The sequence below is a fragment of the Cyprinus carpio genome, chromosome B3 (genome assembly GCF_018340385.1).
Source record: "Cyprinus carpio isolate SPL01 chromosome B3, ASM1834038v1, whole genome shotgun sequence".
NCBI lineage: Eukaryota > Metazoa > Chordata > Actinopteri > Cypriniformes > Cyprinidae > Cyprinus > Cyprinus carpio.
The window spans coordinates 35,741,619-35,754,830 of record NC_056599.1 but is presented as its reverse complement, the minus strand read 5'-3'; the positions used below and the strand labels follow the sequence as shown (position 1 = coordinate 35,754,830).

Genomic DNA, 13,212 nt, shown 5'->3' with positions numbered 1-13,212 from the left:
AAAGGCAAACACCCGCCTTTTTACTCACAGCACGACGACATTGCACAACAACACACACACACACACACGAGCATTTCTGGCTCGCACATGAACCTGTTTTTGATAAAACTACCTCTGAATGTATTAAATGTATCTCTTTATGTGACTTAGATGTCTTCACGTGATATAGTGGAATAGATATAATTGTTTACTGTGTGTTTAATCAAACTTTATATGCCTGTAGTTAGGAAAAACTCTGTATCTCTGTATCCCTGACTCGCAAAGTTATAGTTTATGGTGTCTGTATGATCGTAGAAGACCCGATATGTGACGAATCTCAACGGCAAATTACAAAAAGATGCATTGTTTCAGAAGTACCAATCTTTCTGAGGAAAAAATGTGTAATTTTGTCATCGCCATAAATTAGACCAGTGGGCGGGGAAATCAGCAGACAAAGAAGATTTTTCCCGCCGCCTCAGTTTCTCACACTCCCTCATTGGTTCATACGGTGATTATAGGTTGCTAAACCAACTTTTCCATAAAAACAAAGGAAAACCCTTGCTCTTGGCATTCCGCCAGAGAAAGAGGGGGGTTCCCAGCTTCGCGATCGGACTTCTCAAGAAGTCCCTCCATTTGTTCTTCTTTACTTTTTTGTTTTATCTTAGTTTTTCTTTATTGTCTTCTGATATTTGACTTCGTTCAATTGTCCTCACGAGCCAAACGAACTTAAGTCTAATCATCTTTTGGCAAAATTTACATTACTCACGCATCATCTGCTCCGGAACGGACAACGCAGAAGCTACAAAACTTAAGGAATAATTTGAGCTCAGAGAACACAAAGAGCCAGATCAAAGCAAGTACTGTTCTCAAATACAGCAACTGATATTGTAAAAATGCTGTTTAAGGTGTGTCTAGGCTATTCCACTTTTGTGAAATTATCAAATGACTTGGAGTCTCTCGCAAAGTTAACTGGTTTGAAAATTGTCACTCTGAGATCTGCCTTCACTCTTTCTCTCTCTCACTCTTTCTCTCACTCTCTATCTCATTACTATTTTCGTTCGATTATCTTGTTTAAATTGTACTGTTTGTTTTGCTATATAATCATATTTACTCTGTGTGAATTGTAGTTATGTACTCTTTAGTCCGCTTTTATTAAATACCATAATTTGCTTGAATTGAAACCGTTTTATTGCTCATCAAGATCGCAAAGTCCCTGAATCGTGTGATCTAAGCTACAAGCTTTGTTTTCTAGGAATTAAATTTCAGTAATCTAAATACTACAGACACAGAGAATATTGTTCTTCCTGATCAGAAGATTAATATTTCTTGGAGTTTGTAAGAAGGGTATTTTTATTGATCTTTGATAAGGGAGTCTAGCATCCAGTTCGCGGGACAAACAGATTGTCTAAATAACTTACATTAATTCTAGTAAAGATTACCTTTAAATGATTAAAGATTCCCTTTTGTGTAATTTAATATTTGTAAGCAATAAGCACATCATATTCATAGACTCATGAATATTCACTTCATTTGAGTTAATTATTCCCCAGAAAGTGATTGTTGCTACATAATAAAGTATATTTATAATGCAATGCTAAGTGAGATTGGGGGGGCATTTTGTGGGATATTTTTTTTTTTTGGAGGTATTTTTTATTGTTGTTGCTTTTTCAAATGCATGTTATAAACAACTCATTGATTTCATTGATTTCATAATTACTTGATTAAATTGGTCTGTAATTATGAAAGCGGTTTTGCGTAGCTTGTCAGTGAACTACAACTTCATTGTAAGTTTTTGTAGATAGAGGTATGGAACGACGCGCATTACCTTTCTTCTGTGGGGCATATTTGAAGTTTCAGCATGAGAGCAGTGGATGGAGATTTACTGCTGATCACAGAACGTTCTTTATATTTCTTTTGTGGGGCATGTTTTAATATTCTGTCATTAATTACTCACCCTCATGTCATTCCAAACCCAAAAGACCTTTGTGATGGAATCTGACCCTCCCATCGCCAGCAATGCAACTGTGTTCCCAGGTCCAGCAAGGACATCGGTAACAAAGTCCATGTGACATTAGTGGCTCAACAGTTTTTCAAAACGAGAATACTTTTTGTGTGCAAAGAAAACAAGAATAACATTAAATTATTTAACAGTTCTTCTCCCCCGAGTTACGTCTTCCACCATTTTGGAGAGTACCCAAGAACATAATCAGCCTTGTTTATATGTGAGGGAGAAAACTCACACATGAATGTAATTGGCATAATAAGCATTGTTTACATTAGAGGGGGAAAGTGTGTGCATGAATGTAATCACCGTTGTTTACACTTATGGCAAAGCGTGCATATGCGTTGTGATACTCTACAAAATGGCGGAAGACAGTAACTCAGGGGAGAAGAATTTTTGATTATGGTCATTATTTTTTTTTTGTTTGAGACAGAATGTTTACAATACATTTTATTGAATAAATATAGTTGTGTAAATTGTGTCACATGTACTGATTAACCAATGTCTTGACTACGTTTCTGGACCTGGGAACATTACAGTTGCATTGCTGTCCAGAATATGTGAGGAGAGCGGAGTGGTGTGATTTTCAATGGAGCGACTAACGTTTTTTTTTTTTTGTGAGGAGAGCGGATTGTTTTGATTTTGTATGGGGGGGCTTTAGTTTTGTTTTTTTTCGAGTACAATTCATGCCAACCGCCCGCAATATAACTGCATATTTAGCAAGAATTCGCATGTTAAACATATTTAGCTAGCTTGATAGTAGTCTCGCATTGCCAGACCTTTAGACTGAAGGCCCATGAGGCCATTTGATTGACATGTCAAACAACCAATAACAGTTCGTTTCGTTCATCGTCACGTTTCGAGGCGTGGAAATGTCGCCACAATAACAGAGCGGTGTGTAAAACTCACAGAGACATATTTTAAAGATTCTGTGCCACGAACTTTAAATATTTCACATACTTCAAAAAATCCAGCGTTTAGTTGATCCTGATAAGCGCTCGTCGTCACAGTTTTAAACACTAGGCTTTCTTCTTTTGTGAGGGGGTTTGGCGCCACGGTATCTTTGTTTCCAGGTGAAATGTTAAAGAATGCGGCACACACATCTCGTGAAAATCCTGTAGAATTCAACCAATCCGATGATGACTTCGACACTCCTGAAGTGTTTCCACTTTTGTGTGCCATATGCATCAGACGTTTAGCCAACGGTCCGTGGGCTTGACGTCTGAGGCTAGCTTGATAGAAAAAGATCACTCTAATCAGAAATAATGTGACGGCTATGATGACGACAATGGACATGAGTGGGAAGTTATAGTTCTCAAGGCATTTGTTTGTTCCTTCTAGATGCTGAATATTTTCTGGTAAAAGCATGATCTAAACAGGTACAACACTTATTCACACGCAGTCGCTCTCTTAATAATGCATTCAAACAAATGTAATCTTACAGTGCTACTTCATCTGTATCTGATTTTGAATGAGTAGAAATTTAAGAAATGCATGGGTAAAAAAAATGACAAAAATGTACTCATAATCAGAGTCATAATCTGCACTTTGACTGATCTCTGGCTAAGCAGCCACATACACAGGAGAGTGTGAATAATTGTTCTTTATTAGAATTGGTTCATTTAAATGTAGAAGTTTATGGAGACCAAGACCGCAGAAATCACACCCTGATTGTTTTCTTTATTTTACTAAAGCAGAATGTTTTGTTATTCTTGTGAGTGTATACAAATAAAAGTAGATACAGACTCAGAGGGTTAACATAATGTAAAAGTCAAACCTGAGTATGTTGAGTTGACAGTTTGAACTCTTCAGTCCAGCACAAAGCAGCTTCACTCCTGAATGCTGCAGGGGATTTTTACTCAGGTCCAGCTCTCTCATGGGGGAGTTTGATGATTGTAGAGCTGAAGCCACAATTTCACAGTGCTGATCAGTGAGATAACAGGATGTTAATCTGAAAAATGTAGAAATGTGGTTAAAAGGCATGCTGGTGTGCTGATGCTGGTTGACCATTCACTTTCTGGTCTCTACATCAGGAAATAAAGATGTGACCCATTCAAAAGTTATATTTTATTAGCATTATGTGCTTTGTTTCTTCTCATTTATACTGAACTTTATTGTGGAAAGTCTTATTAGAGGAGTGTCATCACAAATATTTTTAAAGTAGGCATGAAACAGAAGTGGTGATTGTCTTTTCTTGTTTGTTTTTTTGTTTTTTACTGTGATGTATATTCTAGTGTGTTAGCATCTAAAATGAGAGGGAATTTGTTTGGGATTCTTTGGGAATTGTTTGGAGATTTCCAAGTCGGCCATTGCTGACAAATAAAGTGTGACGGAACGTCACAGACATTTTATTTATGTTTAGTAAAAGGCTCTCAGAGGCCTGATGCCACACCCACTATGTCTGTCATTTGTTCCTCCTGACACAGGAGGCAGATCTGAATGCCCACACCCACTATGTCTGTCATTTGTTCCTCCTGACACAGGAGGCAGATCTGAATGTCCACACTAATACATTTTCATTTGAAAACGCATCTTTTTCTCTCCTTTTTGGCCTTCCGTCCACACTGAGACGGCGTTTTTATCAAGGAAAACTGAGTTTTTTAAAAATGCTCTCCAAAGAGGATAATTTTGAAAACGCCATTTTCGCATTGTAGTGTGGAGGCTTTTGAAAACGATGATGCAAGTTTAGTCATGTGACGCATATTATACCAATAGATATACATGTTTATACTGGTATTGTGCATGTTATGTGCCATGCACTTTCACACCATTGCTATAGATGTGTTACTTTGTACACTCTTCATATCACAGTCCTGCAAAGATGAAAGCAAATTAACTCGCGATCGCGAGTTGCGTTATAGAATCGTGAGTGTGTGCGACCAGTGAATGGTGAGTTCTTTTCGTAAATAAAATATATAAAATTTCCAGTCAGAAAAACTGCATGAAAATGTTTCATGTCTGTTCCATGTGTATAATCTGCAGTGAGCTTTTTGAGGCTTTTACGCATGCGCAGAGAAAGCGAATTTCACCTTTTCTGATGTTTGTGTGGATGGATGAGACACTTTTGGAAAACGCTTGAAAACGCTAGTGTGGACGGAGAGCGTTTTAAAATGAAAACGCCGTTTTCAATGTATCCGGGATTAATAGACGTAGCCTAAACAAGCCTAAAGAGCAAGAGAGAGGGAGACTACTGAGAGAGAGAGAGAGAGAGAGAGAGAGAGGAGAGAGAGAGAGAGAGAGAGAAGAGAGAGGGAGAGAAGAGAGATGAGAGGGAAGAGGGAATCCGAGAAGATGAGAGGAGAGAGGAGAGATAGCGAGAGAAGATACTGACTGACTAGAACATCCTCCATAAGGTTTGTTGTAAAAAAAAAATTATTGCCATGTCCGAATAGTAATGTCGTAATACCCTAATACACTTTTCAAAATGTTTAGTGGTTACTGTACTCCCCCATGACTGGTGTCTGCACTGGTCAATGCATTGATCTCTATAAAGTGAAGCATAAGCTCAAGCATTTCCCCGTTTATCCCAGTTTTTCCACTCCCCTATCCCCTCATGTCACAGGACATCACTGCAGCTTCTTAGTCTGGGCATTTTTCCAGACAGCTCTGCCCTCCCAAGTCATAGCTTATGAAAAGGAAGAGACTGAGGAGTTCTCTACCCTCCCCTTGCCCTCTCAAAATGGGTTAGCATTGAATTATTACAGCATGGCCACAATTGAACTAAAATAAGGGAACTCATGAAAATAAACATTTTACAGTGGGTATGGAAAGTATTCAGACCCCCTTAAATTTTTCACTCTTTGTTATTATTGCAGCCATTTGCTAAAATCATTTAAGTTCATTTTTTTCCTCAACGTACACACAGCACCCCATATTGACAGAAAAACACAGAATTGTTGACATTTTTTGCAGAGTTGAGATTTTATTAAAAAAGAAAAAACTGAAATAAATCACATGGTCCTAACGTATTTCAGCAACCCTTCATGCCTGTAACCTCACTATATTTAAACTCAGGTGCTGTCCACTTTTCTTCTGATCATCCTTAAGATGGTTCTACACCTTCATTTGAGTCCAGCTGTTGTTTGATTATACTGCTTGGACTTAATTAGGAAAGCCACACCCCTGTCTATATAAGAACCTTAAAGCTCACAGTGCATGTCAGAGCAAATGAGAATCACGAGGTCAAAGGAACTGCCTGAAGAGCTCAGAGACAGAATTGTGGCAAGGCACAGATCTGGCCAAGGTTACAAAAAAAATCTGCTGCATTTAAGGTTCCTAAGAGCACAGTGGCCTCCATAATCCTTAAATGGAAGACGTTTAAGACAACCAGAACCCTTCCTAGAGCTGACCGTTCGACCAAACTGAGCTTTCAGGGGAGAAGAGCCTTGGTGAGAGAGGTAAAGAAGAACCCAAAGATCACTGTGGCTGAGCTCCAGAGATGCAGTTTGGGAGATGGGAGAAAGTTGTAGAAAAATCAAAAAGTCAACATCAATGCAGCCCTCCACCCAGTTGGGGCTTTATGGCAGAGTGGCCCGAAGGAAGCCTCTGCCTCAGGCAAGAGACACCTAAAAGCCCACATGGAGTTTGCTAAAAAACAGAGAAATAAGATTTCTCTGGTCTGATGAGACCAAGATAGAACTTTTTGGCCTTAATTCTAAGTGGTATGATGTGTGGAGAAAACCAGGCACTGCTCATCACCTGTCCAATACAGTCCCAACAGTAAAGCATGGTGGTGGCAGCAGCCATCATGCGCTGGGGGGTTGTGTTTTCAGCTGCAAGGTAACAGGACGATTGGTTCTAATCGGCGAAAGATGAATGCGGCCAAAGTACAGGGGATAAATCGTGGATGAAAACCTTCTCCCGAGTGCTCAGGACCTCAGACTGGGCCGATAGGTTCACCTTCCAACAAGACAATAACCCTAAGCACACAGCTAAAATAACGAAGGAGTGGCTTCACAACAACTCCGTGACTGGTTCATGACTTGCCCAGCCGACGAGGCGCCCTAAACTTAAACCCATTTGAGCATCTCTGGAGAGACCTGAAAAATGGCTGTCCCCCAACGTTTACCATCCAACTGACAGAACTGGATGGAGGATCTGCAAGGAGGAATGGCATGAGGATCCCCAAATCCAGGTGTGTAAAAAAAATTGTTGCATCTTTCCCAAAACGGGGACTCATGGCTGTATTTGATCAAAAGGGTTGCTTCTTCTAAATACTGAGCAAAGGGTCTGAATACTTAGGACCATTGTGATATTTCAGTTTTTCCTTTTTTTTAATAAATCTGCAAAATGTCAACAATTTCTGTGTTTTTCTGTCAATATGGGGTGCTGTGTGTACATTAATGAGGAAAAAAAATGAACTTAAATGATTTTAGCAAATGGCTGCAATATAACAAAGAGTGAAAAATTTAAGGTGGTCTGAATACTTTCCGTACCCACTGTATAATCCCTTATGAAAATACAGGGTGAGACAGTAAGGATTTGGGAAAATAAACCAGAGGTTTAAGTGGGAATAATTCAAGGAAATACTCTTAATTTGTAGACGAATTTGAAACACCAGCCTGCAAATCATCAAACAAAAATCAAATCCTACGTTTGACTTGACCCTTTCACACATGAGTTAAAAAAACTCTAGCTGGGCACTAGTGAGAGTTTTTTATTGTTGTTAGCTGTTTGTTTTTGGTTTGTATGTGGACCATTATTTCAGAATGTATCGCCATACTGTTTCCATGGCGATGCGTCATGCTTGTCATGTGAAACACTGCAGCCACAATAGCTGTGTATAAGTATGTAACTGTGTTTTGGCACAAAACTGTGTTTTGCATAACACTGCAGTGGGGCAGGTGTCACACTGACTGGCACAGCCTAACTTCAGGCAATTATGTTTAATGCTTGTGAACATACACACAGAAAATACTGAAACTACTTCTTTCAAATTATGATTAATATAGAAATATATTTGATTTCACAGATGTTGTTATACAGCACAACAGAGCTTTTCTTGCAGTTTCTCATGGGGGGGCAGAGGTACCAGTCTCCCTCTGCCCTCTGTTGTGATTGATGTTGGTACTTATTAAAGTCCAACTCATCCAGCACCCCTCTCTGACATCAGGATCATTTGGCCAAAGTTGAACATTGGTTGTGCAAGAGAAATACTTTTGCTTCTTGTTTTAGATTTTAAAAGCGCCCTGCACTTCTTCACAACAGAATTATCTTTCATCTCAATCAAGCAGTGTGACAGATTCATCCACCTTTCAGGAACTGGACAGTGTTTTTTTGACCTCGTTTGAGGTTTTGGGGTTATTTACTTGATGCTCTCTGGGTTTGTTCTCTGTGGTGTATCAGTAACATTCCTGTAAGAGTCTCTGATTGGAATCCAGTGAGACGCCATGAAGAAACCGAAGGAAAAGATCCAGGTGGCCCATTTTCTCATCTCGCCTCAAGGGCTTTATGTCATTTCTTCACTTCAGAAACACATCCAGAGGAACATTCTCACAACTGAGTTCTGGGCTTTTCCTGTCAGGAACATTTATCAGAACTCATCACTGTTCTTGTTTAAATAGCAAAGAAAAACGCATATACATGTGCTGCCAAAAAACTCCTGAAAGCTCAGATGTACAAAACTAAATGAAGACCTTACCCTGTGATTAATCACAGATTCCTCCCCTACAAGACTGCTCAGTGCACAAATGCCCAGAATAACACTGAGGCGTCAATGTGACGTTTATACCGTATCTCTCTCAGCGATCCCTCTTCATTAAAACATCACATTGTGCCGTCATCCGCCTGATTGAATGCCATTTTTCAGCACAAGTTTCACAATCCACTTCTCTGTTAGCGACTGCAGGAATGTTTCTCATGGATTCTCTCTCTTTGCATTACTTCTCTGATTCCTTACATTTGTTTGAATGAGCAGGAAGTAGATGTAGCAATTTCAGTCAGAGTTTGAGGGATTTCTGCACTGACATCTTGACTTCAGGATGTTCTCTGAAGCACAGTGCCTGAGCATCCAGCAGAATGACGGGTATGTGACACATGATGTGGAGGCTTTCTTAGCTCTTGCTGTATGTTGTGAGATTGATTCTGGCTAAAGGCTTGTGCTCGTCACTGATTCTGCCTTATCCGAAAAATAGTCCGTCCTTCTGAGGGTCAATTGCAATCCCTGAATCTCTGTCACACGGTTTTGATGAAGTTAGGGGCAAAAAACCGAGAAGAGTGATCAAGGGGATCTGTGATTTTGCGGCTGCTGCTGTCTACGGTGGTGATCCAGATGAGAGCAGAAGGCAAGTCAGATCTTCCTCTCAAGAGGTTTGACATCAACACACCCACTGATGAAATTTTAGTCACGTCAGAAACTTTCTGATTGTCTGAAAAACACAGTGAAATTCTGCTTTCATCCAGACCATCAAAGATGAACACAACGTTACATTCATCATAAATCTTTGAGTCCAGATCTTGAAGTTCAGGGTAAAAGTCAAGCAGAAGTCTGTGAAGACTGTACTGATGATCTTTAATCAAGTTCAGTTCTCTAAATGTAAGCACAAACATGAAATCTACATCTCTGTTGGCTTTTTCCCTCGGCCCAGTCCAGAATGAACTTCTGCACAGAGACTGTTTTTCCAATTCCAGCAATGCCTTTAGTAAGAACAGTCTTTATTTTGTCTTTCTTCTCTCTTTTCGTGTCCTCATATCCGGGATCAGATAAAGGATTAAAGATGTCATTGCAGTTGATTGGAGTGTCTTGGGAGTGTCTTGGAACTTTTTCCTCCATCTGTAGCACCTCATGTTCTTCATTCACTCCTTCACTCTCCTCCCTCTATGATGTAAGCTGTGTGTAAATCCTGTTCAGAAGGGGGGTTTGATTCTCTTGTAGTTTGACTCCCTCAAATAAGCTCTCATACTTGTTCTTCATGATAGTTTTGTGCTGGTCTTTGACTCTCTGCAGATCATCATGCACTGGTGGGTGAGAATCACGCTGCAGGGATGCTTCGTATCAGAATGAGTGATGTGGTGTCTGATAGTAAGAAGATGTGAAGGTCTGACAGGATGCATATCTGATCTCAGAGAGACAAAAACAAACAGAAAAAATACTTTTTAATTTTTTATTGCAGTAATAAACTAAAAATGTAAATTTCTCTCTTGTTATTTCTGTGTACATGATTTGCTCTTATGTTGAAAGTCTCACTCTACATGAATATACTTACACAGAATCAAAAGGATCTGATTCATCACTGAGATCAGGGGGCTGCAGTGGAGAAGTTGCTCTCTTTTTCTTCCTGCTGATGGTACTGAGAAAAATAGAGAAATATATATATTTTTTTTTACAAACTATAATTTTTTTCTAGCTTTTCTATCATTTTGGCTATCTAAAATTGATTCAGGAGTGGTTGAGGACGGGTTTCCAATATGCAAATCATGCAGATGAAAAGTGACAACTAATGCGTACACATCTAAAATGTTACAGCACCTGTGGGATCACCATCCAAAGATTCAGGCCCAGATAAAGGTAATAGTGTTACAAACATAGTAAATATTACTTCATTTCACTAAACATTATTTTTTGTTTGCTTCCCATCCAATAATCACAATAAGCTTTTGTGCTTTGTTATTTAAATATAAACAAGGTCTCTTCTTTAAAGTTATATATCAGACAATATATATTATATCAGACAATAATAATTTAGTCAAAATTTCACATTGTGACATTCCTAAATTCAGTGAGTGCAGTTAAAAAAAAAATTCACATCCAGTATCATGATACTCACACAGGGTCAAAGATAGATGCTGTATATGCTGCCCTCTGAGTGTCAACGTCACTGAGATTAGGGGGCATACCCATGGATCTGTTGCTCTTCATAGACACACAGCTGAATACTGGAGATGCTGCTCTCTGAGTGTCAATGTCACTGAGCATTAGGGGGCATACCCCCATGGATCTGTTGCTCTTCATAGACACACAGCTGAATCCTGGAGATGCTGCTCTCTGAGCGTCAACATCCCTGAGATTAGGGGGCATACCCATGGATCTGTTGCTCTTCATAGACACACAGCTGAATCCTGGAGATGCTGCTCTCTGAGTGTCAATGTCACTGAGATTAGGGGGCATACCCATGGATCTGTTGCTCTTCATAGACACACAGCTGAATCCTGGAGATGCTGCTCTCTGAGCGTCAACATCCCTGAGATTAGGGGGCATACCCATGGATCTGTTGCTCTTCACAGACACACAGCTGAATACTGGAGATGCTGCTCTCTGAGTGTCAATGTCACTGAGATTAGGGGGCATACCCATGGATCTGTTGCTCTTCATAGACACACAGCTGAATCCTGGAGATGCTGCTCTCTGAGCGTCAACGTCCCTGAGATTAGGGGGCATACCCATGGATCTGTTGCTCTTCATAGACACACATCTGAATACTGGAGATGCTGCTCTCTGAGTGTCAATGTCACTGAGATTAGGGGGCATACCCATGGATCTGTTGCTCTTCATAGACACACAGCTGAATCCTGGAGACGCTGCTCTCTGAGCGTCAACGTCCCTGAGATTAGGGGGCATACCCATGGATCTGTTGCTCTTCATAGACACACAGCTGAATCCTGGAGATGCTGCTCTCTGAGGGTCAAAACCACTGAGATCAGGGGGCATACCCATGGATCTGTTGCTCTTTATAGACACACAGCTGCATCCTGGAGATGCTGCTCTCTGAGGGTCAAAACCACTGAGATCAGGGGGCATACCCATGGATATGTCGCTCTTCATAGACACACAACTCAATACTGGAGATGCTGCTCTCTGATTGTCAATGTCACTGAGATTATGGGGCATACCCATGGATATGTCGCTCTTCATAGACACACAGCTGAATCCTGGAGATGCTGCTCTCTGAGCATCAAAACCACTGAGATTAGGGGGCATACCCATGGACATGTTGCTCTTCACTGACACACAACTGAATCCTGGAGATCCTGCTCTCTGAGGGTCAAAACCACTGAGATCAGGGGGCATACCCATGGATCTGTTTCTCTTCACTGACATACAGCTGAATCCTGGAGATGCTGCTCTCTGAGGGTCAAAACCACTGAGATCAGGGGGCATACCCATGGATCTGTTTCTCTTCACTGACATACAGCTGAATCCTGGAGATGCTGCTCTCTGAGGGTCAAAACCACTGAGATCAGGGGGCATACCCATGGATCTGTTTCTCTTCACTGACACACAGCTGAATCCTGGAGATGCTACACTCCTGCTTCCTGCTCTCTGAGGGTCAGGGGGAATGAGATTGGGGGTGTTGCTCTTCATGGTCACATAGCTGAATCCCGGAGATGCTGCTCTCTGAGATCCAAAACCACTGAGATCAGGGGGCATACCCATGGATCTGTTGCTTTTCATAGTCACATAGCTGAATCCTGGACATGCTACTCTCTGAGGGTCAAAACCACTGAGATCAGGGGGCATACCCATGGATCTGTTGCTCTTCATGGTCACATAGCTGAATCCTGGACATGCTACTCTCTGAGGGTCAAAACCACTGAGATCAGGGGGCATACCCATGGATCTGTTGCTCTTCATAGTCACATAGCTGAATCCTGTGGCATTGGAATTGTTGTTTTTCTTTTTATGGTAGCTTAGTTGAGTAGACCCATGGATCTGTTGCTCTTCATAGACACACAGCTGAATCCTGGAGATGCTGGAGTGTCAACAGAAGCCTCTTTGTTATCTCTCCTCATACACGTTATCTCTTCTTCCTAGATAAGAATTATTAGGTTATTTTGGTATATTAGGGACTAGAAATAAAGCTTTAAGCATAAGTTCTGCTAGAAAAACTAATGCCACATCATTCATCCATATTAACAGGTCTGGCCAATCACTGCTTGACACCTGGAGTATAAGCACTGAACTCACTGCTTCATTTTTGCAGTCTTTGACATTCCTACTCAGTCAGGGAAACTGTCCCTTGAAACTTTCGCCCAAGTTTTTGTTGTTTATAAAATTTTGACATATATTTTAAAATTCACCTTCTGTGATAGATTGCATAAATGACCTCCCTTTCACAATTCACACTATTTTATTAATATTATGCATTAAACTAATCACACAGAAAACATTTGTGGTTTTATCGTCCTCCTACTATGATTCAAAAGTGTTAATAATTTTATTAACGGAAAATGTGAAACACTAGCAGGCCTTTTAAGTTCATGTCAGCTAGGGCTGTGCGATATGGGGAAAATAT

General features: G+C 40.4%; 1 protein-coding gene and 1 long non-coding RNA gene across 2 annotated transcripts in view; one reads left to right on the top strand and one right to left on the bottom strand.

Annotated features, from left to right (window-relative positions):
* Positions 1–13,212, top strand: part of LOC109083723 (NLR family CARD domain-containing protein 3-like) — a 356,997-nt gene that overhangs the window by 56,234 nt on the left and 287,551 nt on the right. The gene's annotated exons all lie outside the window — the stretch shown is intronic.
* Positions 9,985–10,892, bottom strand: LOC122134225. The gene is made up of 3 exons (XR_006154351.1): positions 10,747–10,892; positions 10,186–10,269; positions 9,985–10,035 (listed from the first exon to the last, which is right to left on the bottom strand). It is a non-coding gene; the product is annotated as an uncharacterized LOC122134225 (long non-coding RNA).